Genomic DNA, 27,826 nt, shown 5'->3' on the forward strand with positions numbered 1-27,826 from the left:
CCTTTTGAGCAACAGCTCTCTCCACGTGATATATATTTTCTACAGATGATTTACAGGTTACAGACATGCTGTGACCTTTCTCTCTCAACTGCAAACAGATTAAGCAGAGCTGATTAACCGAGACTGAAACACTGGGTTGTTTTCTCTTATGGGGGTCTCTGACAAAGCCCTCCTCTCTGAGCCCTCCCACTTCATTCGCTTGCAAATCGCAAGCCTAAAGAGGTCTTTACTGCCCCAGCCCCAAACCTGGAGCCCTGCAGCGCCATCAGCGGCGATATCTTCCTACGTTAGGGACGATCCTGGATTAATCAGAAACGCTGAGTGAAAACCAATCAGATAGAGAGTTCCTTTGGCTTCGGCTTCCTGCCTGTCTGAGTTAAAAGTGATGCTCAAAGAGGGAGCATACTGAGATGCATGAAGATTCAGCTGTGAAGATACTATAAAAGGAGAAGGGAAGGAATGAGACAGAAGCAACACCACGGGCGGAACTGTTAGCGCTGAGCAGGGCTAAACTCAGTTCCATTGCTAAACGAGGTAAGTGCTATTTACTTTGCTTGACAATATAAGCTATTCAGTTTTTCCTTCCTAATAATGAAGTAGTGCAAATATTGCTTTTCTCCTAGTTGCTATATTTCTCTCTCTCTCTCTCTCTCTCTCAACATTTGGAAGCAGGTAAGAATACATTTTGTAGTATTTGAATAAGCTATTAAAATGCCCAGTGAAAAAACTTGCAAATTGTGCTTCTTATTTTACTTTTACAAAACTGTTATCTACCCAAGCTCTTTTCATAATGCTCAAATTTGCAATATGGAGCATTATTATAAAAATAAAACTAAACTTTACATTATGTTAGTTTATTTTAGTGGCTTTGAATCACTCACATATTAATGTGTTTATGTATGTTGTTATTATATCAATTTGAAATTGACTCTTGTTTTTCTCATAACTTTTGTTTAGAACTATCCAGAATATCTTCTTTATAATTTAAAGAGACATTATTTTTAATATTAAAATAATATATAAATAACATATATAGGTAGACATAGAATGTCAGGATTAAGGTGATCACATATCTGATAAAGGTTTCTTCACTTATTTGTGGTTCTTTCAAGTCAGTATTTTGAATGTGTGCATCTGTTGGCTATAACTGCTCTCCATTATTGTAGGCAAATGTATCTTAATATAATGAAGACTGGATGGAAACCACAGTAGGGAGAGACTTTCAAAGGCAAAATTGGCATGTTTTATTTGAAGTGATATGGAAAATGCAATGACTTGATAAAATATTGATTTTCTTTGCATACTCAATATAACCATTCACATCAATTAAATTTTCAAGTGTACTAATCTCAAAAATGCATGAGAAATTTTAATTATGTTTATTAATATTCAATGATATTTATATTTAGATATTGTTAACAGTATATGTTCTTAGAATCTATTTTAAATAACAAAGGGGCACTAAAAAGTGGTCACCTGTATTAGATAAGTTCATGTTTATTTTTATGATCAACTTTTGATGACAATATAATGGACTATAGATTTGAAGAGAAATTGAAGGTCTCCTTTTGAGATTTGTTATCATTCAATATTTTATTTTATATATCTATGAGATTACTAATAAGGATTTTTTAACAATATTTATATATATATATTTTTGAAATCTATGTAGCATAAAAAGTGAATGATTGTGTGACAGCCAAAGGTGGTAACTTTTGCATGAAAGCAGGAAATCTTCATCTGGCTTTTTTTTTACTTTATCCATGGAATTAGAAGAGTTAATGACCTTCAACTACAGCTAACTAAGAATGAATTTGATCATTCAGTGTTCTTAACTTGGGAAAAAAAAAAGGAGTATGATTTAAAGACCTCCTGCATCCAATGGAGGATAAGTCCTTTTTTCAAATTCAGACTTTGATTCATTGCCAAGGTGATGCTATATCTAACAGAGAATACATTTGTGTAACTATAAAGGCTGTTAATTCAGGTTTGAATGGTAGATTTTTTTTCTGAAAGATAAAAAGAATGAAATTACATGCTATTCCAGCACGTAGCAGCAAAGAACTCGGACATAACATGAACAGCATGCATTCGTGATACTGGTATCAAACATATTATGGATTTAACTGAAGTTTTCTCAAAGGAAGAGTCAAAATAATTATATCCACCTACTATAGATATGCTGAGATGTTAACATACTGTCATCTCTGTGTCTGTTTTGAAAAATGAGTAAAGGTAAGATAAAGCGCATAGTATAAGCAAATCTAATTCTGGAAAAAATAAATAGAAAAATGCTGTAGAGGAAGCAAATCGTATCAATGTAAAAGTCATTCACTAACTTTTAGTCAGATAGATTTGGTAGGGTTAATAAAGTAAGTCATGTAAGAATATTATTTGCTAGGATGGAAAATGTGATTTTTCCCTTACACTATTTGATGGTTTTTAAAAACAATTTTAAATGGTTTATATAATTATGTTACCATTATTGTATTATTTACATAATTGAAATAAAAAATGTTTTTTTTTATCATTGCCTATGTGTAATCAGATAATATCAAAGTGGGCTTTGAAATTATGTTTTTAAATGTGTTGCTCAACTTGATAAGCTGTATATTGGATTAGAAGCTCTCCGAGTGTCACTTTGCATAAAAAGACTTCATTTGACATTTTCTTGTGACTCCTATGCACATAAAGTTTAGCTAGTGCACTGTCCTGTCTACAGTACATAAAGAACTGAAAAAATTAATTGGAGAATTTTTTTATACCAGCTTACCTCTCGTTAGACATCAATAGTAGTTGGAGGCAGATATATATTTCCTACAATTGTTGCACAGTGAGTAGGTGCAGTTAATCAGAAAGCTTTGGCTAATTCTTAAAATTCCATAAGATATGTTAGTAATATGGCAATATATTGTATGTAAGAAAGTATAAATTAAGGCGAAAGTTAATTTAATGAATACACGTGGGCGTGTTATAAAGGAAAATTGGCTGTAACTTGTTCTCTATAAAAGTGAACAGCCTATGAATGATTATTTAGCATTAACAGATGTTTCAATGTAATAGACTGTTTGCTATACTTTTTAAGACAAATTATATTCTCTGAAATGAAAAATTAAAGTATGTTAATCTAACTTCTAAAAAAAGTATCATATTTTAAAATACGTCCAATGTAATATCTTAAATGTTTATACTCTGACTTTAATATTTATATTTTTATTATATATATTATCTTTTTATATATAATCAAATCAATTGTGATATTAATTGTAAAGTAAATTTGGTTTATGGTGAGGCATTTTGTTATAAAACCTGCAATTAAATTCTTGGGTATTTTACTTCTTAAATTATCTACTTAATTAAAATGAAGTTTTCTTAAGGAAGAAGAAAACATTCTAATTAGGACCAAAAGGACATTGATTTTAATTAGCTTTGTTTATTTTTACCTGATGCTAATTTATAAACATGGCCATTTGTATTGTAGAACATAACACATTTCCTAAAATAAAGCAATTTCTTTCTTTGTTTCTTGCATAATTGTTTTCAAAAATGAGTGGTGTCTTAAAATATATTCTCCCAAAAGTCTCTTAATATCCATGACATTATCTTATTTAGATACTAACACAAAATTCTACAACTTTTGAAAAAGGGATTTTAACCACCTCCAACTCTGATGTTATACAAGAAAACTGAGGATGGGAAAGATCAGGTTACATATTGAAGGCTGTCAAATTATATATGAAAGTTAAGAACACACACACACACACACACACACACACACACACACACACACACAGTGCTTAGCTGAAAACAATGATTCCTAGATTGTTTCAAACATCCTGAGAATATTTTTTTTTCTCTCTATGAGTCACTTCAAATTTCTCTGCCTGTAACCACCATTATTCTCATCATTAAAATATAGTAAGGAATGTGTAGAGAGGAGAGTGTGTTTATAGCACTTTCATACATTTTCATGTGGTCCTAATAAGTTAATGCACTTATCTCTAAATTTAGCACTAGTAAGAAAGAGTCTCATAGCTACATTAAGAATGCAAAGTGCCTGAATAAAAGCACGATCTCTGGAGCCTAACCAAGACATTTTACCTTAGCACCATCAACAAACACCTCCCAAGACAAAAAAGTCATGATAATGGATCTATCTGCCTATGAAGGGAAAATGGAAACCTCATGAGGTATTATTGTTGTGCTTGTGGTGGTGTGCATATCTGTGTGTGTGTGTTTATCTGTGTATGTGATATATTTATTTTAATGAGAAAAGATAGAGAAAAGGAGAAGACCTGAATATATTTATTTTTAATTTTGGATAAGTTAAATTCAGTTATAGTCCATGCTTTATGGCTGCTTTGGATAATTTTGTGATTAGGGAGAATCAGGCTTTCACATTTTAAAACAGTACCTGGAAATAATCATTCTCCATTCAATGTTCGCAACTCTTGAAGACTTCATAAAAATATAATCTTTTTACCCACTGTATGGTGGATGAGAAAGTACTATATTAAGTAGAAAACATAATGCTATCTCAAACCATATTAAATAAAAATATCATTATATCAGAAAATAAAATGTTATTATTCCTTTGTTATAGATAATGCAAATAATACAGCCAAAGGTACATATTGGTATTACTGCCACTCCTTCTGGATTAATGTTATAGCTTATAAGTACATTATAAATCAACTATATAGTACTAAGCAGGGACTGGAATAAATTTAACTATTAGAAGATAATATTTTTTTCTTCGTAATTAAAATTAACTTTGGTCAGTTTAAAATAAGGAATTCTTTTAAAATACAAGTAGTGAATGTCAATAATAAACTTACAGTTTTAATTTTTCAGGGTTACTTTAATACTTTAAAATAAAGCTTTTTTTTTTTAAAACAGTATTGTCTCTCTCTATTTATCTCTATATATCTAGATAAATAGATATTTAAATTTGTATGATGTATCTCAAGCTCACTACTTTGGACTTGAGATCTTTGTTAAATTTCATTTTCAACAACTAAATATGGAAGATTATTTTATTTAAATAGGAAATAAAGCTCCAACTTTGGAAAATTTTTTTGATTATAGAGTATTAAGAGGATAATTATTTTTATAAAATTAAAAATATACAGAAAACTACTTGAGTTTGTAATTACTTACACCCAAAAATGAATACTGAATACTGAAACTTATGGAGACCAATTTCTAGAACGAAGGAAACAAGGAAGTGGTGAGATTTCATCGCATACTCAGTAGTAGAGTCTCACGACAATCTGAATTTAATAATGAGGTTATTGTAGATATCCGATGCCTCCCCGACCTAAGCTGCTTGCAGGTTTGCTGCTTGACAAATGAAACATTGCCTTTGAGATCACTGCACCCCTTTATTTAAACATGGGCATGGAGATCCTTCTTTATTACACCCAAGACTAAACTGTGTTAATAGAGTCTTTCATTGAAACTGAGCTTTAAACTTTTTCAGAGAGGAATACAATGTTACTTTAGAATAAAAATGTCACTGTATATCTGTCTTGTACTATATGTCAATGACCATATTTCTAAATTGCATTCTTCTAAAATTACAAAAAAAAATGTAGGTAAACAACTTACATGTGAGAGATGTGAGGAAGAATATGAGGAAATTCTATCCCAGCATAAAAATTTTATCCAGATTATGGATTTGGACAAATTCATAAATATTTATAAGTAATAATTTGTTCCATAAAATGTGGGTTTAAAAGCATATTTTAGAAGATAAGTATCTGTTAGATCATTATAAAATTCTATACATATTCATATGATACAGTGGCTTTCTATGAAATGTTTTATAAACTATTTTTTAAATGGAATTATTTGATGATTTTATTATTTTTCATCTCTAGTATTTTGGCTTGTGTCAACTAGAACTTGCATGAAAACTGCCCTTTAATTTTCTCAATCTTGAGAAAAATTAAAAGTATTAACTAATAAACTTGGTAAAGGTAGATTTTCAACCAATTTAATGTATAGGGAACTAAGTATATGTTAAGATTACAGAAGAGATTTTTAGTATTTAACATGTGATTAAAAAGTTCTCAACATATATGGTAATAGATATATCAAATGATATACTAATAAGCATACAACTATATATGCGTGTATAAATTTACTATTTCTAATTTGCTAGGTGACACATTTTGCTGAAAATGTTTTTTTAATACAATTTCTTCCTTAAATATAATTATAATCTATGAGAAAAGATATTATCATAATCTATCTTCTTTGATGCTTTCTCTTCTGCTTTAATTCTAAATCATTTGGTGGCTAAAATAGACCACTTAAGTTGTACATTGTCCACTTCTTTTACCAAATTGAGCACAAATCTATGGTGAACTGTAAAAAGTAGATTTATTTTTTCCATGTAATGAACGGTGACAATTTATTTTTCTTGCTGCTTTTAACTTCTTTTGCTTTCTAACCTTCACTGTAGCTTTCATTTTGCTGCTACTTCTGTTTCCATATTTACTACTTTGTTTCTTTCCTTTACCATTTCTTCCCCACCCCTACTCCTCGACTTCAAAGACAGAAAATGCAAGAAAGTATCCTTCTTAGCTTGGCTTAACATTCTGTCAAGATGATTCAGTGAACTGTAACAGAAATAGTTCTAATGCCTTAGATCTGGAGGTAACAAAAATTGGTCACTATATTCATGGATTATTTTAGAAACTCTGCTTTACTTCTCTCTACTTTTACTGTCAAATTGACCGGAAATAGGCATTTAAGGGAGTTGAGTATTACCAAGGTCACATGTCATTAAGAAGAGATAAGTAGAACAAGGAAACGTACTGCTACTGAACAGAGAGTTTGACTATAAGTCCAGAAATGCAGCCCATCATGTGCACAGATGCATGAGGATCTAGGGGAATTGTTAGCAAACTGGGCTTGAATGCATAGGGAATGAAGTTAGCACTAATGCGTTGGCTAGGTGGAGGGTCAGGGGAGGAAGGGAACAATGGGGGGGGGGGGGATCATTTTATGAACTATACAGATGTCTAACCAATGTACTGTATATTTGAAAATAATAATAATAATAATAATTAATAATAACAAAACTAGGGCTGGAAAACCTAAGGCTGTCTCTGTGTAGTTAATGCTCATAAGGTGTGTGTGTAAGAAGACAAATTGGCAAAGTGTTTTGATATGGACTTCTTGGCCTCAGGCATCCCAAAGTTGGTGCATATAAATAAACTTTTAACATTAAGGAGCTGTTTCTATGTGGTAGATCTGACAGTTCACCTTACAGTTTGTAGGTGCAGGGAGAAGGAATGCTTCTCCTAACATCAGTACCATAATGTGGTATCTTAATGTGTGCAGGTTTCTATCTGCACCCTTCATATTATGTTTTTTTTTTATTTTTTGAAAGCACAATCAGGAAAAAAGATCTTCAAATTTATAATAATTAATTTATCCACTGGCTGATTATTTTTTCTTACCTTTGAATTTACTTATTGCACACCTGCTATGTGTCAGGCTCTGGGCCTGGGTGAAACGTGCTGGGACACCTTCACATGGAAAACATTGCTGTGTCCAACTTCAGTTCTCAGAGATTCTCTTCTTGTCATAAGTGACAAAATTTATCTGCTTGTAAGTTCTATTTTGTTTTCGTTTTCTGCCTAATTAGCTTGGAACTAATCTTTATTTTACCCTATCCAATATCATTACATTCATTCAAAGAAAACTGTCCAGTCTGTAGTTTCTCTTTACTTAGTATAAACATTCCTCATTATTTCTATTTAAAAATAAGTAATAATTTATAGACTGCCCGACCATTCTAGTTACTCTGTGTGAAAACACTCTGGTTTAGTATTGTCCCTAATGTTGAAATCATTAATCCCAATATGAAATAGAGAGCACAGAATGAGTATGTCTTTTATTATTTAATTTTTAATTCGATTTATTGGGGTGACATTGGTTAGAAAAATTATATAGGTTGCAAGTGTGCAATTCAATAGCACCTCATCTGTGCATTTCCTTGTGTGTTCACCACCCAAAAGCAAGTCTCCTTCCATCACCGTGTATTTGATTCCCTTTACCCTTTTCTATCTCCCCTTTCTCTCCTTTCCCACTGGTAACCACTAAGCTGTTGTCTGTGTCTATGAGGTTTTTGTTTGTCTTGTTTTTTGCTTTCAGTTTTATGTCTTACATATGAGTCAAATCGCATGGTTCTCAACTTCTGTCTGATTTATTTTGCTTAGCATGATAACCTTGAGATCCATTATGTAGGCACAAATGGCAGTATTTCTTCTTTTCTTATGGCTGAGTAATATTCCATTGTATGTATGTACTATGTCTTTATCCAATTACTTATCAAAGGACACTTTGATTGTTTCCATATCTTGGTCACTATGAATAATACTGCAGTGAACATCGGGGTACAAATATCATTACAGATTAATAGCTACCTCCCAAAATTTGAAAACATTTTTGACTCCCTTTTAAAATATACTTTTTAAATTAATCCCAGATCATGTTTTTATTGTTCCTTATTGCTTCCAAAGACATACATAGAAAAAAAAAATCTTCGTAATTATTTTTTTAAAATAAAATGTTGCCAAATTTTGAGAGATACAACCCTTGTAATATCTCAAATTAATCTTCACTGTCTAGTCTTTGAGCCACCCTTTTTATAAAAATCTTAATTTTTTTGTTGCTATATTAATGTAATAACCTTTTAATTGTTCACCTAGCCAACAATTTATTTAACTACTAATATCTACACAAAGTATAATTTTGTGAATTAAAAATGTATTCAAGTAACCCTCTCTCCTCTCATCCTCAACATGTACCCCATCAAATTTAGAAATAAGTCAGTACTCCTCAGCCTTGAATTCAAGCCGTTAGCTTTTTTTCCTGCTAAATTCTGAGTCTTAAAAAATATTGCCACAGTCTTAAGAAGCCCAAAGTATAGGTTTTAAATGATCAAAACTGTCCTAAAATCTTTATAAAAATATTGTGTATATGAATGTGAGAAAGTCTTTTAATCCCCCAGAGCACTGGGAGCTTCCCAAGTAAAATTAAGGTATTAGCAGTATCTACATTATAGTGTATTATGAGGTGACATGATTGTTCCTATAATAACTACTGTTATTATTATTATTATTATTAAAAATGTTATTGCTCAGGTTCATTATATATAGGTAAAGAGTATTGGTATTCTCCATAAAGAAAAGCACAAGAGAGACCTAACTTAATTTAATGACTAATTGTATTTTTCTTTAATTTAGATAAGGTAAATCTGGGTCATTTATAATAATATGTATATAAGTATTAAGATATATCAGATGATTCTTTAAATTAAAATAGCAAACAATAGAAATATTTTATATTTTGAACTATTTTATCTTATAAATTTATAACATATTGAAATTAACATAAAATATTTACTATTATAGATATAATACTATAAAGTTTATTGCTTTAAGTAAGAATAACTAACTTACACATGGATCTTAGAGATATGAGCAAGTTATGAAAGTCTTTTAAATCAATGGTAGTAAAATTTTATAATATTTTATATAATCACATAATTTGATGCTAGTTATTTAACTTTCCTTTTCTGTCATTTTTATGGTAGTCCTCTTTTATCTTTTGAATTATATTAATGACTAAAAAGTGAATGACATTCTAGACCTTAAAATAAAGTTTTGAAAGGTGGTTTATTTGTATTAGAAGTTACTATGGTATGAAAAATATAGTTCAAACAAAAATGGCAATAGTAATTACATGCTTGTAAGTAACAATCACTAAAATTAACCCAGAAGTTATATTTGTGGTGATAATGACTAAACAGCTTTTCCCTAATCTTTGTAAAATGGAATTAATATTATTCACAAAATATAGAAACTATAGTTACAGTATTTAGTAAACTTGTTTTATAATCATACACTAGTGCTAAATGTTTCTTCAACCTTTACTATGCATATAGCATTTTTCTGGATGCTGAGGATTTATAGCAGTGAATATGATACAAAGAGTTTCTATCACAAGAAGGCCTTCTCTAAAGTAGTAATACAAATAATAAATAAAATATGATATTGATGGATGCTGAGAAAATAGGCAGTGTGATGGAGAAGTACTTGAAAGAATGAGTGGAGCTTTATCAAGGCGCTGGGGGAGTTTTTTTTGTTTTTTTTGTTTTTTTTTTGCGAAGTGATATTCTGAATAATGAAAAGGAAATATGAAAAAAATCATTTTAATTAGAAGAAATGATATTCAGAAAGGCCTTGGTATGTTAAACTTTGTTCATTTTATAATATAATCCTGATTACAATCAAATTTATTAATAATACATTTTATTTTATGCTTAAACAGTAATAAGAATGTGAACTAAATATTTTCTCTTTTTCATAGTAATGTTATGTTAACAATCTGCATTCTTGCATTATTTCCTTCATTAAATAAGTTATTCCAATATAATACTTATCTATTTATATATACAAAATTAGATTTTTATTAAATGTTACTATTTATAGAGTGGTGAGAATTTCCAACAGCTACTGTAGAATACTTAGAAATAACTATAAGTGTCCAAAACATTTAGTTCTTTAATTTCTCCTGGTTATAAGGAGAAAACTTACTCAAGAAGAGTATCTTATTAAAAGGAGGAAACTGTATATTTCACTGTATATTTCTATATCATTACTTATAATGATATGGGGAAGTTTGTCTTATAACTATCCAAAAAAAAAAAGAAAAGAAATTTATAATAAGGTTGATCTCCCTTTATCCTAAACGTTGCAGGGGTGGGGAATGTGCTATTCTTGAAGACACTAGGAACAGCAAGATTTAGAATTCTCTTAAATGTCTACAAATATTAATTCCATCCTATTCGTGTGACTTTATCTTGAACGTAATTTTCATACTTTTAATATTGTTTCCAAAAGAAGGAATCTAATTACATAACTACGATTCTTCTCTACTTCTGAGAATCTGTGGTCCTACAGGCTCTGATCTCATCACTTTGTCTATTATGCCATGCCAACCTTTGTCTTCTGGCACTTTTATGGCTTCTCTTTCTTTTTTTACTGATTTTTTCTATTTGATGATCTCCAGTTAAATTTTCTGAGATAATTAGTCTAAATCTTGTTTCTTTGTACCAGGACCCTAGACAGTCTTTGGGTTCATATTCAATAGTATCCTAACTATATCCGAATTAGATGAGCCCAGTTATCTTCTCTTAGGTCCCTGATATACAATGTGTTTGGTGAAAAACTTACCTTGATCTCATAAGAACTGGTTGGACACTCTTCCTGTGACCATGTTACTCAATGTATATGGATATTTCTTTTCCATTTGTGCAAACAACTATAATGACAATATTGTCCCATCCAAAATAGTATGTGGATAATATGCTTTTAATCCTATGGAAAAGTATTCATTTGGGTGAAAATATATTTTATAGTTTTAGAAAAGATATGCTCAATTTGGAGTACTTACTGGATATTTTCAATAAGGAAAAAAAATGGTGTAAATGTTTTCGGTGAATCCTGTTTAGCTAAATTACTCTCTCGGTAAGTTCTATATTCCTTAATTATAAAACTTATTCATATACCACATTGGACGGTATGGTACTTATAACTTTTGGGTTGATGCTAATTCTAGATCTCCTAACTTCCTGCTTTTCCCTTTCCCAATCTGAATCTGTCAGTCCTTCTTTTGAGCTACAGAGCAGGGAACAAATCATGTTTACTTAAATATTAACTGTCAGATTCTTGAGCCAGAAACACTAGCTCTTGTCTTGCCTCCAGTGTGGTCTCAATTAATTTATTTCATCTTCCTAAATTTTAGTTTTCTCACGTGGAAATGTGGATAATTACAATCATTAGGGCTGTTGTCAAGAATGATTATGGTACTGCATGCATCAAAGCACTTATCATAGTAGCCACTTAATAAATATTAATTTTATTTACTATTGTTATTTTATTCACAATGTATAATAAGAATTAATTTTGCTTACTCTTAGTATTACTATTATATTCATAATGTACCAACACTGACTTTACAACACAGTTTTTAGAAAATTTTGCCATTGTACTTGGGAATAGTAGTTACAATATTCTATACATATTTCAGGACTTCCCCTTGTCTAGACTTTAAAATAAGGTAGAAAATAAAAAATAATTACATTTTCAAATAATTGACAGAAAAGGTGCTTTTGGCTTGTGCTAGGATTTATTTTACTTGATTAGGCAACATTTTCTCCAAAGAAATCTACACTGGCATTTAAAAATACCATATGATAAATCATGAATGCAGAGTAGGAGTGACAAAGAGAACATATTGGAAAAATTGAAGAAATGTTGTTAAAATTATGTAAGCAATTACACTTTCAAAAGTCACAGAGCACTAAAAAAGAAAAAAAAAGATCTCAATTGTCAGAGTACAAAAACCTTTTTTAAAAAAGGTTAACAGAGGGAAAAGTGGGAAGGGGAAGGCAGATAAGGGTAAAAGGAGTCAAATGTATGGTGACAGAAAGAGATTTGATTTGGGGTAGGGAACACACAATGCAATATACAGATGAGGTATTATTGAATTGCACACTTGAAATCTATATAATTTTATTAACCAATGTCAGCCAATAATTTTAATAAAAAAAAGAATTATAAAAAAAGGAAATCCTGCCATTTGCAACAACATAAGTGAAACTCAAGGATATAAATGTCAGCCTTAGAAAGACAAATATATATGTATACTTGTGTGTATATATATATGTCTTGAGAAAATATTTGTTCAATGTTCATTATTAATGAAATAGGACCAAGTTGTCAAAATGGTTTCTAATAATATTACATGTTATTTTTAAAGGGAAAAAGTTTATGTTATAAAATGTGATCTCTCTTTTGGAAGGAGAGTTTTAAATTAAAAAAAGAATGATTCAATATAAGCAGGCATTATTACAGCAAGAAGGAACCTAACTAACATCTGTTTAATTGACTGATTTTATCAGATAAGGATACTACTGAGAAATTTGCTTAAAGTGATCCTAGAGGGGAAAAACCAAGAGTAGAACCCAGATCTCTAAAAATAAATTATGTAATTAAGAATATCTTATCAATATAAATCATTATATATTTATAAATCTATGTTTTTGGTTTAGAATCCTTTACATGTAAATGGCATTATTAGTAAGCATGTGTTAAAATGACTGCCATTTAAATCACCACTGATTGAGCCTGGCTTTCTCTACAAACCCCGATGAAAAATAGAACAAACCAACTGAACCATGTATGTAGAGAAGGAAAAATAGCTGTATGCCAAGTGTCTGTGCCATCTGCAAAAACTAAAGTGGGGTTGACTAATTGTTAACCATATTTTACGTGATGGAATTGCAGTCCAGTCAGGTATGGTAAAGAGAACAATGAATGGAAGTAAAAAGACCAGAGGTAGCGGGTTTGTATTCATTTACCACCCTGGGATTTAATTTCTTCGTTTAAAAAATGATAGAGATTAGACAACATCTAAGGGCTCTTTCAGTGCCAAAGTCAATTAAATCTTTGCTGGAAAATAGTTATATTTAACTTTCAGTTGTTTCCCTAATAGTCTTCTGTCTTGGGAAAAAATAAAACAATAGAACCACTGTACTTAAAATGATCTGAAAGCCTGGATATCTCATTCTCATATCTGGTTCTCTTGAAGGCCTTTTCTGAGATGTGGGTTCCTCTGTGCCAGTGTCCAATCTGGTACCGATCTGTTGCATCTGTTCATAAAATCTCCGTATTGCCTAAATTTCCATGTATAAAAATAATGTGAGCTGGAATATCATTATCATCACATACATTCAGAATTGTATTCATTTCCAGGTATGTCTACAGAACTACTCTGTCAAGCATGCTGTCAGCATATACACACTATTATAATAAATTCAAATATCAACCACTTAAAAGAGAGACAAATTTCATTTAATTCATTTTTCATTACAGCTAATTGAAATAGTGTAATCTACTCATTTGATTGAATATGAATATATTTTTGCAGCTATAAAGTTGTGCTATTTTATACACTTTTTTTCTATATTATAGCAAAAATTGCATGATATGAAAAATTTCTTGATATATTTCCTCGATCTTCAGGAAAAAAATGTCAGTTTGACAATTTTAAAGATTTAATTCATTTGAAGAATAAATAATTGTAATGTTAAATGAATCTCTAAACACGCTCAATTTTTAAAATACTAGACTTATAAAAAAGGAACATAAGGCCGGTTATTTTTTTGAGAGGTTATATATTGGCATCATTCCATAATCCTATCATTGGATATTATTTCATTGGTTTGTGTTGAAAAATAGTCTCTTTTGGCATGTTAGGTGCTAAACTCCGTAGTTATATCTAGAAGAAATTAGTATCCTTAACCATATTTTATCTATATTATTTCATGACAATTATCTCATTGTTATGAGATTAATAAGAAAAACGTGAGTTTGTAAGATAAATTCTTCCAAATCACAAAAGAGCAACACCCTCTGTTTCAATGTAATATCTTGAGGAAGCATAATATTACTATCTAATAGTCAATTAAACATTTTGCTTTTACTATTTACATAAAAATTAATTATAAATACATAAATTATCTCCTTTTCTTGTGATTTCCTACTGGAATTACAATTTTTTTTCTAATGAACTGAAGGAAATTAATCCATTTATTAATTAAATTAATCCCATTGTAAAATGTCATTTTGTAATATGGAACTACAGATTCTGTTTTTCTTTGGCAATGAACCTTTATTTATAATAGTATCTTACCCTAGTCTATGGGGAAAATGAGTAGCAGCTGTGTTGGATAACCCACACATAAAATTAGCATACAGTATCTCTTTGCCAATGATATTGCTGAAGTTATGCAAAATATTGTATATTCCTAGGATGTGTTTTATAGAAGCATCGTATTTTATATTACTTTTAAGAATGTTCTCGAAAGACACTGCACACATCCAAATTCAATTTACATTGTCAATATTGATTCTTTATTTACTTACACTGCACCACAGAGTGACAAGAAACTTAAGCAAAATAGATGAAGCTTTTCTTTTTCTATCTTGAAGTCCTACATGATTAATTCAGAAGTCTTAGCTTTGAATCAGAAGTCATATTGTATATCTTTTTACTGCTGATTTTCTCAGTAATTACATTTACTATTGGTGAAAAGACATAAAACAAACTATAACTAAAATAACTAAAACTGACTAGATGAAATGAGTAGTGTGGCTAGATTTTTCTATGGACATTTAGTGTTCTCTGTCTTATGTTAAAATCTGTCATCTATCGATTGTTATATTTATTCATCAATTGATCATTCTTTCATTTATTTCTTCATTCACCTTTTAGTTTTTTTCTTTTTTAATTTCAAAGTTTTGAAAGTTAGTCAATTATCTTGGTTGCTTTTCAATAACATGTTATTTAAAAATATAGCTTCACATGATTTTGCTATAAAAATCTCACTCAGCCTCTCTGCTCTAAGAGATCCTCACTCTTCCATTTTGTTCCTTCTGAACAAAATAGTCATGGAAAAGTTATCCAGTACTGAGAACTCTACGGAAAATCTCTTAATAAACCCTAGAATTAAAAAAAAAAAAAAGAGAGAAAGAAAGAAAGAATGAAAGACTAGAAAAAGGAAAAAGAATATTCACATATATGAAAAAAACTTCAATATTATTGCAGTAGTCACCTCATATCTGCAAGGACTACATTCCAAAACCCCCAGTGGATGTCTGAAATGAAAGATAGCACCAATCCCTGTACTGTACATATTATGTTTGTTTGTTTGTTTTTTTCTATGCGTACATACCATTTCTCTTAAAAGAAGTCCTTTAAGACTTCTCTTTGGCATATTGGAATTACTAGCATCACTACTTTTGTGCCTTGGGGCCTTAAGTAAAATGACGGTTACTTAAAAACAAGCATTGTGAAACTGTAGCAGTTGATCTGAAAGCCCAGAGAGCTATTAAGTGACTATGAGGTCCAGAGTGGGCGCATATAAACGCCTGAAGAGCTGAATAAAGGAATAATTAATATTGTGGAGGGAAAAAGCAGGACGCATGAGACTTTATGCTAATAAAAACAGTACAGTTTAAACCTTATAAATTATTTATTTCTGGAAGTTTCCATTTAATATTTTAATATTATTCGTGGGTAACTGAAACTATGCAAAGCAAAACTGCTAATAAGGGGGTACTATTGAAGTCCCATTTATCTGTGTTGAGAAAAATCATGTGATTCAAATTACCCAAGGCTTATGTGATTCCTCCTGTTCCTTTATAAGAATCAATAAAGTAAGAAATTTTACTTTGTTTTTTATATTTTGTAATAATTTTTATCATTTTATGATAGTTACAAAAATAATTTTCTTCTGAGAGAATATACAACTTTAAGGTCAAGAAGTTAAGTAATGACCATTAATATGTCAATGTTTAATAAATCAATATCAGAGCCAGTTAAATTTATATCTAACACATATGTGAAACTGATCCAAAATCTCACATTCATAAAGCCAAGTTATTTAGCACAATACTTTAGCTCCCTCTTTTGGATAGGCCAGGTTACAATATGAAAATATGAGAACATTTCCCCATTTTTCCTAATTTCTACTGGCATTTTATAATACAGACAGTATTTACTCCTTTATTAAACAGTACGTAATTAATAATTTCGATCAGTTTTCAAATGAAAATAAGTCAAATCCACATCTAAAAATAATTTTATTAGTTGAATGCTCAGTTGTTGAACACTTTAAAGTTAAAGTTGTATTTAGGCACAGTGTTTTAATATGTATTATTTAAAATGAATTAATATTTACTTCATTTTATGAGAATTTTTAAATACTAATAATCCAAACAAAACACTTGAGCTCATTTATTTCATAGGTTATGTAATAACTATCCTTAAAACATTTAGTAATCAAGAAAGACTTTTAAAAGTATTAAACATCAGATATTATAAATTTGATAGATTCTTACTTTAGAGGGTCTTAACTATCTTCCTTATTTATTTCATCCTTAGTTATTTCAGTAATGACATAGAAGGTATATAAAGATACGTAAATATATGTGTCATCTCTTGTATACATTTGGTTTATATATGTACGTTTTTTTATATATACATATATGTAAAAAGTACTTAAAGTAGTTATATGTATTTTATTCTATAATATCATCACTTAGAGTAGTTTAATACTAACACTAAAATAATCCAAACTCTTAAAAATCAAATTATCATGTTCGGTTATAAACTTTTATATACCTTTCAGTAATTGAACAGTATGTATTACAGTGTTAAATATTTAACAGTAATAAGCATAAAGTATGTAATTATATTATAATTGATAAAAGCATTGCTTTCTAGAAAAAAATATAAAGCTATTATTTTAAGTATCTGAAAATATAAATTAAGAGGTATATACATGTGTAATTAAAATTTGTTTTTTATTTTGGAAATTAAGAACATTTTTAAATAATTTAATTATTTTAAAACACTAATTATTATTATTTATACTCAACATAATCCAGTAGGCAATTAAGACAATTAAATTTCCAGGTTAAACTACTTTAAAATGATATTTTGCAATATTAATACTGTTATCCATTTGTAGAAAATAAATTATAATGAATATGTCATCATAGTACAGTCAACAGAAATATAATTTTATCTCATCTATTCCAGTTGCATCTATTTCCTAAATCCAACCTCCCAATAAGATAACACTTCTAATGTATTTAGTTTTCAGATAGTTTAAATTGAAATAATTACTCAGACAACTCAGATATACAAAAATATTTTCCAAAGTCCATGTATGGTAGATGAATATTAGAAATCTTTGCATATGTACAATAATTCTTTCTTAATTTTTTTATTAAAAAATCTCATTTTATGTCAAAGAATATTTAAAATGGATTCCAATGAGAGAATTTAAAAATCGACTCCTCTTATATTTATTTACATAATATTTTCAAATTTCTTGATTGAATGGCCATTTTTTTCTCCCAGCCAAATATGAGTTGACTCTACCATCTCTGTACTAACTTTTCTGCTTTGTGAATTCTGTTGAAGAAGAAATTAAATAACAAATATGCAAAGGCTTAACTATGACATGGATTTTACCTATTACTAAGTTGCTTAGGATGTCTCTTCAAATTTCACAGCTGATCTCATTGCTTAATCCTAAATAGGTTCCTTTTCATTTTCCTTGGGCCTATAAAGGCTAGGACAATATAATCAATAATACTAATACTAATACGAATACTAATACTACTAATAATAAATCTTACGCCCTTGACAGAGGATAAAATGAGAATGATGCTAGAGAAGAGAGGCATCAGGAAAGAGAAACTAATTTAGCAGTCATTACTGCTAAATCTAAATTCCATAGTCCAGGCAGTTTTCCAGGACTTACTCATGACCATTTCCTTCTCGTGCACTCAAATGGCTGCCATGAAGCTGGTGAGCATTTCTCTAACCAACAGGTATTACCTTGACATTAATTGTTATTTGGGAGATCAGAATCCTCAATTCTTTCTAATCTATGAGTAAGAAGTAAAAAATAAAAATAATTCACTCTGATAACATTATCCCAGAGATGCCAACCTTTAAAAAATCATTTTACATTATTAAGGAGAAAGCTTAATATTCCTAAATAATACTTTAACCTTTGGATTTTTTTCATTGGAAAGTTCAGGGTCATCACTTAACCTATATCTACATGATTTAAAGGCCTTCCTGAGAACAGAAAGATCTTTCATAAAGAAAAATCGCACCTTCTAATAGTAGAATCTTAAAAAAAAAAAAAAAAATTGCTATTAACTTTGTCAATAACATTTAGTCACCAATAATTACTACCCATGGCTCAGAAATATTTTGCACTCTTTTTATTACCTAATTTTAGGTAGATATAAAAATTATTAATATATATAGTTGAGTAAACTATATCTGAGAAAGATCTATATATAATATTTAAAAATCATTTTTATGCTCTTCCTGTAAATAAATAGAAGTCTAAATCATTTTGAATGCCTTTCCAACTTTTGGGTTACCCCCATTTATGAAACATCCCATTTATAACTTAAAAATTTATCCAAATAATTTTCTGAGGAAGATAATTGGTCTTAAACTCTTTTCTTTTCAAAAAATGAATGAAAATTGGAAATAATGTCCCTAGGCCTTACCAGAACCAAGGCCTGCCTTTACTAAGAAAATGAAATATAATAAAAGCTCTCTCTGACACACACATGCATCATAATTAGAAGAAAGGGAAGGTGTTAGGAAATCGTGGGGCCTGAGATTGAAAAGGTGGCATGGGTTAGATACGGGACTCTGAAAAATGAGCAGAGAGATTTGAAACTGATATAGGTGGCAGTACTAGAAGCTAGTTTGCCAACATCTGCTCTAAAATGAGATCATCTGGTTTCATATCCCAAACCAATCATGTCCTAACTCCAATCCTGGTGGAGTGATTTGATCCTCTGGGCCCAAATTTCTTTATCTGTATGAAACCTATAATAGTTTACTTTAGATGCTCATTCGTAAGGCTCAATGGAATATACCTAAAATGTATGTGTTTATTATGATAAAGAAAATAAAAGGCTACAGAAGTATTTTAAGAAAAGTACTTTGACATATGGATGTCAGAAATCAAATAAAAACTAGAGTGAGGAAGAGTAGAAAGAAGATATGAACAATGTGAAGTTGACGAATTCCTATATTTATTAAACTTGAAGTTTGTCATGTTGCAGAAGAGGAGACAAAGAAAAAAAAAAGTATTGATAGAACTTGATAACACTCTGGCACCTGTAAGCAATCTGAATATAACACTTTGAAAACTATCAGGGTTTAATTTATATAAATAAAAATATGCCTTCCCTTTCTGTAGATTAAACAACAACAACAACAAACAACAACAACAACGTGTTCTTTGAAACTTTCTATCTGCTTCCCTAATTTTTCTCTCAATCTCACCAAAATGTCCTAAGTAAAAGTTATCATATCCTAAGTTTTTGGCTCTTAAAATCATTTTTAATAGTTGAAGGAAACAATGTTATTTCAAGGATAATTTCCACATTGAATTTAAGTTATGTTTGGATTTAAAGCTATCATTTAGGAGAAAATTATATGGCCAATCAGGCTAAATTTCCTCCTCAAATGGAAGGGACCAAATATTCAGATTTTTAAATGCAACCATTGAAAAATTCAGAGTTCACAAACAGCTAAACTTAAATAAGCATTTTTATCTTATAACATGGTTAAATAGTTTTTTTTTTTTAAATTAATGGCAGATTCCTACATGCACAATGATTAAACTTTTTGTATATAAATCCTATAATTGTTCCTGTTCATATCGTGGCATTTTACAATGAGTTATGTACTTTTTCATCAAATGCCGATCTCCTTCACCTTCAACCCTCTCCTCAACTTAGGATAGCGTATTGATTCCATCACTGTGTCATAGAAATGACTTGTGAATCTATGGCCAAAACCCATAGGTGATATTACATCTATGTTCTAGAAAATTCAAGATGAAGTTTATTTATAATAGGTACTCACATGCCAATACTGTTTGTTACAGATTTGCTGAGATGCTACTATATCTATTTCTGAGGATGGTTACAATTAAGGAAAAATAAACTGTTCAAAACCAGTCAAATATGTAGAAATGTAAGGGGATAGATGATCTCAGTAATAAAACTTATATAAAGTGTTGGTACATATTGTATCTGTCTTTATACAGTCCCTCTGTCTATTTACCTGATGATAACGATGTCTCATTAGAGTAGGATGACAAAATCCTGAACCAAAGATGATTTTTCACTAAGTCATTATCAAGAGATAATGACACACTGAATGTTCTGAGTGTCAGTGTTGACACAGGTGAACCTCATATACTTAATAAGCAGAATCCTATTAGAAAGGACATTGTGTCAAGTGTTTGACAGAGTATATAGTTATAAATTAGGTGATAGAAGCATGAATTAAATAATTTTGGGAATCACTATCAATGTAAAAGAAACCAGAGCATATATTTTAGAATTTATATTTAGGAATATGCACCTAAGAGGCTAACTTTTGAGAAGGGTTTTGGCAGGAGGGGCTTCGATAAATATATATATATATTTCATTTAGTACATCATATCTCTCATGCTTAATGATGTTATTATTTAAGCAGCGAATATGTTCCTTTGGCAAATATAGAGAAAAATAAAATAAAGTATTCATATCATGTGGCAAACTTAATGAGTTTCCTAAAGAGGATTCATAGCAAGAGGTGTAAGGAACTTCAATGAGGCCTGATTTTTGGAAATTAATTCAGATACAGTTTTACTTTTCAGATTTTCTCATCTGGCAAAGAAAAAAATGTCCTAACAAAGATCAGTAGTGAGAGCATGATTATTTAAAGTTAAAAAAAAATGAATGTTCTTCCTTTAAATTCAGTGGGTTAATAGAGATATTCAGTTGTGTAGTAGCTCTGAAGTATTTCAGTGTGTGGTTGTGTAGTATTTCTAACTAAATTTTTAAACATTTTCAACTTTGCAGTGCTTTAAAAATGAGATCTAATTATGTGCATTGTATGCAAAGTGAAAGGTGACATGTTCAAATTATTGTACCAGTCTGGTCTAGTTAGTTGTTTCATTATATCTCATCTTATGAGGCACAGACTGAGAGCATTGAATCACTTGAACTCTTGGTTTATTATTCCTCCTCCAAATCAGATAATTCTACACTAACCTCTGTGTACATGATAAGGATAATTAATTTTTATTGTCAAACACTTTTGATTCACAGGTTTTTATTGAAAAATCCTTAGGAAAATTGGGGGAGCTGAGAGTGGCAGATGGGGATAAAAATAAAAATGAATCAATGAAACAAGAGAAGGACCTTGTATGAACCAACAATAATTACGGCTCCTGAGCTGGGAGTATGATTGATTCAACAGTCGGCATGGGGCATGGGGCAACAGGCTGGGAACCAAGTCTATTCTTTAATAATTTTTACTTATAAATTTATATATATGAATTTTAATTTCTTAGGAAGTGCTTATAAAGCAAGGATCAGCACTTGATCAGGGAATATCAGGAAATAAGGGCAATTTTATAGATGTATATTAATTTCTATCTAGAATATATGTATATAACACACACACGAATAAGTGCCAATTTTACTATACTTTTCTTTGATATGCTGTTTTCATCAGACCCCTTGGTTTGTTCAGTAAAACCATCTGTCATAGAACCACTTTAAGAAAGGAAATCATCTATGTTAATTACCTTTATAATTCTCAAAGTCTGTGTTGCTTTATTTGGATTACAGTGTAAGGGTTATGTCATAGGTGCTAGAGTCAGACTCCCTAAGTATAAATTTCAGCTAACAATGGAAAAGCCCAGTGCCCAAAAGATCACCAAGAACCCAGTTCTAGTTAGAAAAAATTAGGTATATTAACTTCCTGAAATAAGGCATACTGCCCATCATGGTTGGGAAGGGAGATATTTTGGTCTAAGGGAGTTAGAATTAGCTTATTATAGAGTTTGAGAATATGTTGGGGTGTTTGGAAAGTGTTTATAAAGCAAGGATTAGCACTTATGCAGGGAATACCAGGAAATTGAGACTATTTTGTAGATGTATATTAATTTCTATTTGGAACACTGGAAAAACAATTTGAAGTTGTATTTGATAAAGAAGTAGTAACTAGAGGAGGAAGATATTTGGTCATTTTGGGGGTTCCTAGTGCTCCTGCTTTTGTCTTGCTCATTTATAGGTGTTGAGTGAGTTTGTCTTCTGATGATGTTCTGTGAAATTATTTGTGTTTAGCAGAGAAAACCACATCCCAGCTTTTTGCTGTGAGGCACATACCAGCAGCTCCCAGAGCTGATTTTTGTTTTATGATTTACCACCTCACAGATAGTAATCTAGGGTAGTATATTTAAACTCTGTACTTTCTTGATTTTCGTGCATAAAATGGGAATAATCATACTTTAATCAAGTCAGTCTTGAGATTGTTATGTAATTTAAGACAGGTATCAGTCAAAAAAAGACTTGGGTGTGTAGTGGAGTTTAAAACAAAAAGCTTCTTTTTCTCTCCCACTGTACACTGGTCAGTTTGGCTGGGAGGGGTGTGGGGAGGTTCCTTGTCATCATTTTGGGTCCTAGGCTGGAAAGGCTTGCTACTTGGAATGGCAAATAAAACAAACAAATGAACAAACAAACAAAAACATTTGAGAATCATGAAACAGTTTATAAACTTCCTTCCCAGAAAGAATATGCATTATTACATCCAGTCACACCTCACTGTCCAGATAGCAACACAGAACTTCAAGACGGTAGAGAAGTATAGTCCCGACGGGCTAGGAAGAGGAAGGTGAGGGCCGTTTGTGAACAGAATGAAAGGCTACTACAAACTGTGAGACACTTAGAACAGTGACCGGTCCATAACATGTGCTTAAAAAAAGCTAAATATAACAATAATAAATAATATATTATCATTTTCATTTTCCTTTCCTCCATAAGATTTAAAAATTATTATATATCATATATGAGTTCAGTTTTAGATGTACTTTCTAGATGAAATAAATACTGGATTTTTAATATTAATGTCTGACAATGAGATATTAAAGAAATATTTTTTTGTAATTTTATTGTACTTGAAAGGTGATTTGGAAACCTAAGGATAGTTTATGGCTGTTGCTTATTTCATTTTTGAGGGGACAGTTTAGATTTTATTTGACTGGTAAAATTAAATAATCTGTAGATCTATTATGAAGTTGCCAAATGGTCCACTAGACTCATGTTATGCTGTGACTGTGTAGCACTAATTGAAAACATTACCATGGTGATTGCTATAGTAACATTTAAATTGGCATCAGTGCCAAGAAATCTTTACTATTGATCTAATAGAGCTGTCGCTGTATTTTGCAGTACATTTCAAGAATGTAAATGAAATTTGCTGGTGTCTTCATTCATATAGGCTGAGGAAAAGGAATACATGTATATATATATTTTAAATAATAATATATTTTAAAGAAAAATTAAAATATTTATTATTTATTTATATATGATTCTAAGTCTTAAGGGAATTAGCAGTAACTTGGATGATAATAATAATAATGATTATTATTATTATAACCATGTTTTACAAATTAAGAAACTGAGACATTAAGAGAGGTTAGTCTTGCTAAAAGTTACATACATAGGAGACAGCATAACCTTTTGAAATAATTCTGAGTTTGTTGTTTTAAAAGTCTTCATGTTAACTCTGTCCTTTATATTAATGAAGTCAATGATGCTGAAGCAAAGAAAAAGAAGAATCTATTACCTTTACCTGGTAAAGTAAAGAAAATATTATAGGTAGGTAATAAATATTAATATTTAATTAGCACTATATTGTATTTCGAGGGCTTCCATAATGGAGAACAACAGCCAGGGTAGCTTAAAAATATAACCAAACTTTATTCCCTTTCAGTTATGGAGGCTAGATGTTTAAAATTAAGGTGTAGGCAGGGCTATACTCTCTCCATAGACTGCAGTGGAGCATACTTCCTTATTTTTTCCAGCTTCTGATAACTTCGCTTGTGGTAGAACAACTCCAATCTCTACCTCCTTCTTTGCAGAGCATCTTCTCTCTATAACCATGTCACTTCTCTTCTTATGAAACACCAGTAATATTGGATTAGGGCTGATTGTAATTCAGGATGACTACATCTTAACTTGATTACATCTTCAAAGACCCTATTTCCAAATAAGCTTGCATTCATTGGTGCTAGGGATGAAAATCAAATATATCTTTTTGGTGAACACATTTAACGAGGACTCTCATATACTAGTGAATCAATCATCAAAACTGTTGACCCAATATTCCTGGATTTCTCTCTTCCAAACACATTATAAGACTTTACTCCCCCACCTCTGACCTTAGATATAACTGGAATTTGCCTTGCCCATTGAAATGAGGGTGCGAGAGAGTGTGTCTCTTCTGTATGGAAGGTCTAAGGGCCAACATAGTTTCTCTATATCCCTTCTCTCTTCTCTTGGCAATCATGTTAATGTGGTGATGGGGCTTCCCTTGCCTTGGTTTCCTGATAAGATTTACCTTACCTCCCAGGAAAACCATAGTAGTCATATATCCTATGCAAGAATAAACATCTGTTTCAAAAGCCACTAAAATTTTGAGTTTTTTATTACTACAATAAAATCCAGCCTATTGTGACTGGTGCATAAATATCTACTAAAACTGATATGCTGTCCTAACAACAACAGAAAACATAAAATGTGTAGCACTGAGTTAAGGCCTGACCATCCCATCAATGAAGAAAGCCTTATAAGAGTCTTTATAAGTAAGAGTATTTATTTCATGCAAGGGTGGAATATTTGGCAAAACTATCACTTGTGATTACTTAGAAGGCAGATGCAGGGCCAAATGAACTTGTAGCCCTTGGGGAAAATGTGGGGAAACCAAGTATCACTACAGTTGAATCTTCAAACTGCTATAGGAAAGAGAAGGATTCAGAGAGCTCTCACCAGTCTGCTGGCAGAAATGTAAAAGAATTGGAGATGCCATGAATGAGGAATTGGCAGGATGAAAGAGAGAGGTAATTTTTCACTCCTCTCCTTGATGAAAAATAAATATTAGTTTTGTGCGAAAATGACTGACTGAAACTCTTGTAGCAAAAGCAAATCAAGAGAATGGCCATCACGGCTATTTTTAAAACTTCTGAATATATTATATCATCACGATTGAGGACCCTGCTGAGAGTTTGGATCCCTGCAAGTCTTTTTTACTTGGACAAATGCCTCACGTTAAAGACACCAAAACTATGGTTTTCCCAGTAAAGTCCGGTAAGATGAAGGAGCCTATATATAGTAAAGAAGAAAGAGCAAGACCTGTGGAAAAGTGGTAAAATAAATACATAAATATAGAAAATCTAAGTATATTTAAATAGATGAAAAAATTTTTTTTCTATGGAGTGTCTCTTGACACATGAAACTGAATGGAGAGAAAGAGATAAGGAGCCATTCACTTTTTAAGAGCATTGTCCTGCCAAAGAAACCACCAGCCTAGACCAAAAAAAAAAAGTTTAGATGTCATTGAGGTCTGAAACAAATGTGGCACTCTATGTGGTAGCAGGGTCCTTGCTCTCCACATGTCTACTTGGCCAGCTTCCCTTTCTTCCAATATTTACTCGAATAATACCTTCTCAAGAAGACCAACCTGAAATTTCACTTCCCCTCCATTACTCAGACCCTATATTCAGATCCCACTATATTGCTCTATTTTTTTCAGTAGCACTAAATGTCTTCTATGTACAGTATGTCTTTCATATTTATTATGTTTATTGGATAGTGTTTGTCTCTGCCTGCTTGAAGTAAGTACCAGGAATCTCTGTGTGTTTTCGTTTGTATCCTAAGCATCTGACGTGTGCTGTGTGCCTGGCAATAGAACGCACCGGATGAATGCCTGGGTGACTCCCTTCTTAGAGAGTGGATGCTCATTCTGACCATGAATATAACCATAGGTGGTTCCCTAGAGTCAGTCTGAGACTTGGATTTGAACGATTAAAAACGTGTTCTGCGGGAGAATACTGTAAGAGAGAGAATGAAGCAGGAGAGGAGAGGAGAAGGAACACAATGCCACATGGTTTCAGGTTGATTCCAGCCACGGCCTAATGCACAGAGAGAGTTCTGAGAATGAAATGGGATAGAGAGTTGACCCATCTTGGGGCAAGAAGTCTTGCTGTGTGTATCTGTGTCATTGACTATGGTGGTGAGTGAAGTAACTTCCCTAGCTTGGTGGGTCTCGTCAGTCTAGAAAAATTCTCAGAGGAAGGAGATAGCTGTAAACAGGAGCCAGACCTCACAGTAACTGGCTGGTGAGTGGACCGGCTTGGTGACGGAATCTGCATTTACCACAGAATCCAGATTAACACATAATAATCTGTGAATGTGCTTATACTTTTAAAATGGTTAACGTAACAGTTTACAATGACCCTCTCAAATCTCATTTATAGTTTCCTAGGAAAATACATATTTTTCATTGCACCTTGTTAGAATATAATTATATAATGACTTAATCAATAGTTTCAGTTTGAAAAAAAGGAAGGCTATAATTATATATTACGGATCTACTATATTTCAGATTCTTTCTATACACATGATTTTGCTTAATAATTTTGTCCTCTTATAGGGTAAGCTTATGATTCCCATTCTAGATAAAATGAAAATAAAACCTAGTTAATAAACTCACCTGAGCTCATTAAGAGAGTGACAAGCTCAGAATTTTAACCGTATCTCCTCCCTCCAGGTTATTGCTCATTATACTCTTCTGCCTTTGCCTACAATGTCTATGTAAAATTACATGGTTTTCGAAATGTAAGTCTCCTTTATTTTTAAAGTTATTTTAAGAACTATTAACATGAAGTTTATAAATTTAAACTAAAAGACAATTACATCAATATTTGTACTAATTTCTCATTAAAATTTAACTCAATCGTGTTTACAGATAGCAGCAGTCCACAGAAGTATTAGTTACCTGTGACTTTGTGATTTATAGAAATTAAAACTACTTAATGCCTTGTCTGTTCATTTTTTCTCTGAAATCATAGTATCAATCAGAAATGATGCTGGGTCTTCTTATTTTATTACATTAATTAAGAAACATTTATTATTTTACCACAACCAGTTTTTAAAAAAATATTTTCATAGCTCTATTTTAATAGAATTAATTTCTGTTTTAATATTCTATATCTTGTATCTTAATTCATGTTTTAAAAACATTACTGTCACCAGACTGACAAAAAGGTTTGTCAGACAGAAAAAGTTT

General features: G+C 31.0%; 1 protein-coding gene across 1 annotated transcript in view; it reads left to right on the forward strand.

The window, feature by feature from the left end:
- Window positions 1–327: 327 nt before the first annotated feature.
- The window catches only part of CDH9 (cadherin 9), a 96,713-nt gene continuing 69,214 nt past the window's right edge, over window positions 328–27,826 (forward strand). The window contains exon 1 of the mRNA XM_016137283.2: window positions 328–534. The gene's annotated coding sequence lies outside the window, so the exon portion shown is untranslated. The remainder of the gene's footprint in view (window positions 535–27,826) is intronic.

The sequence above is a fragment of the Rousettus aegyptiacus genome, unplaced genomic scaffold, assembly GCF_014176215.1.
Source record: "Rousettus aegyptiacus isolate mRouAeg1 unplaced genomic scaffold, mRouAeg1.p scaffold_m13_p_8, whole genome shotgun sequence".
Classification (NCBI taxonomy): Eukaryota; Metazoa; Chordata; class Mammalia; order Chiroptera; family Pteropodidae; genus Rousettus; species Rousettus aegyptiacus.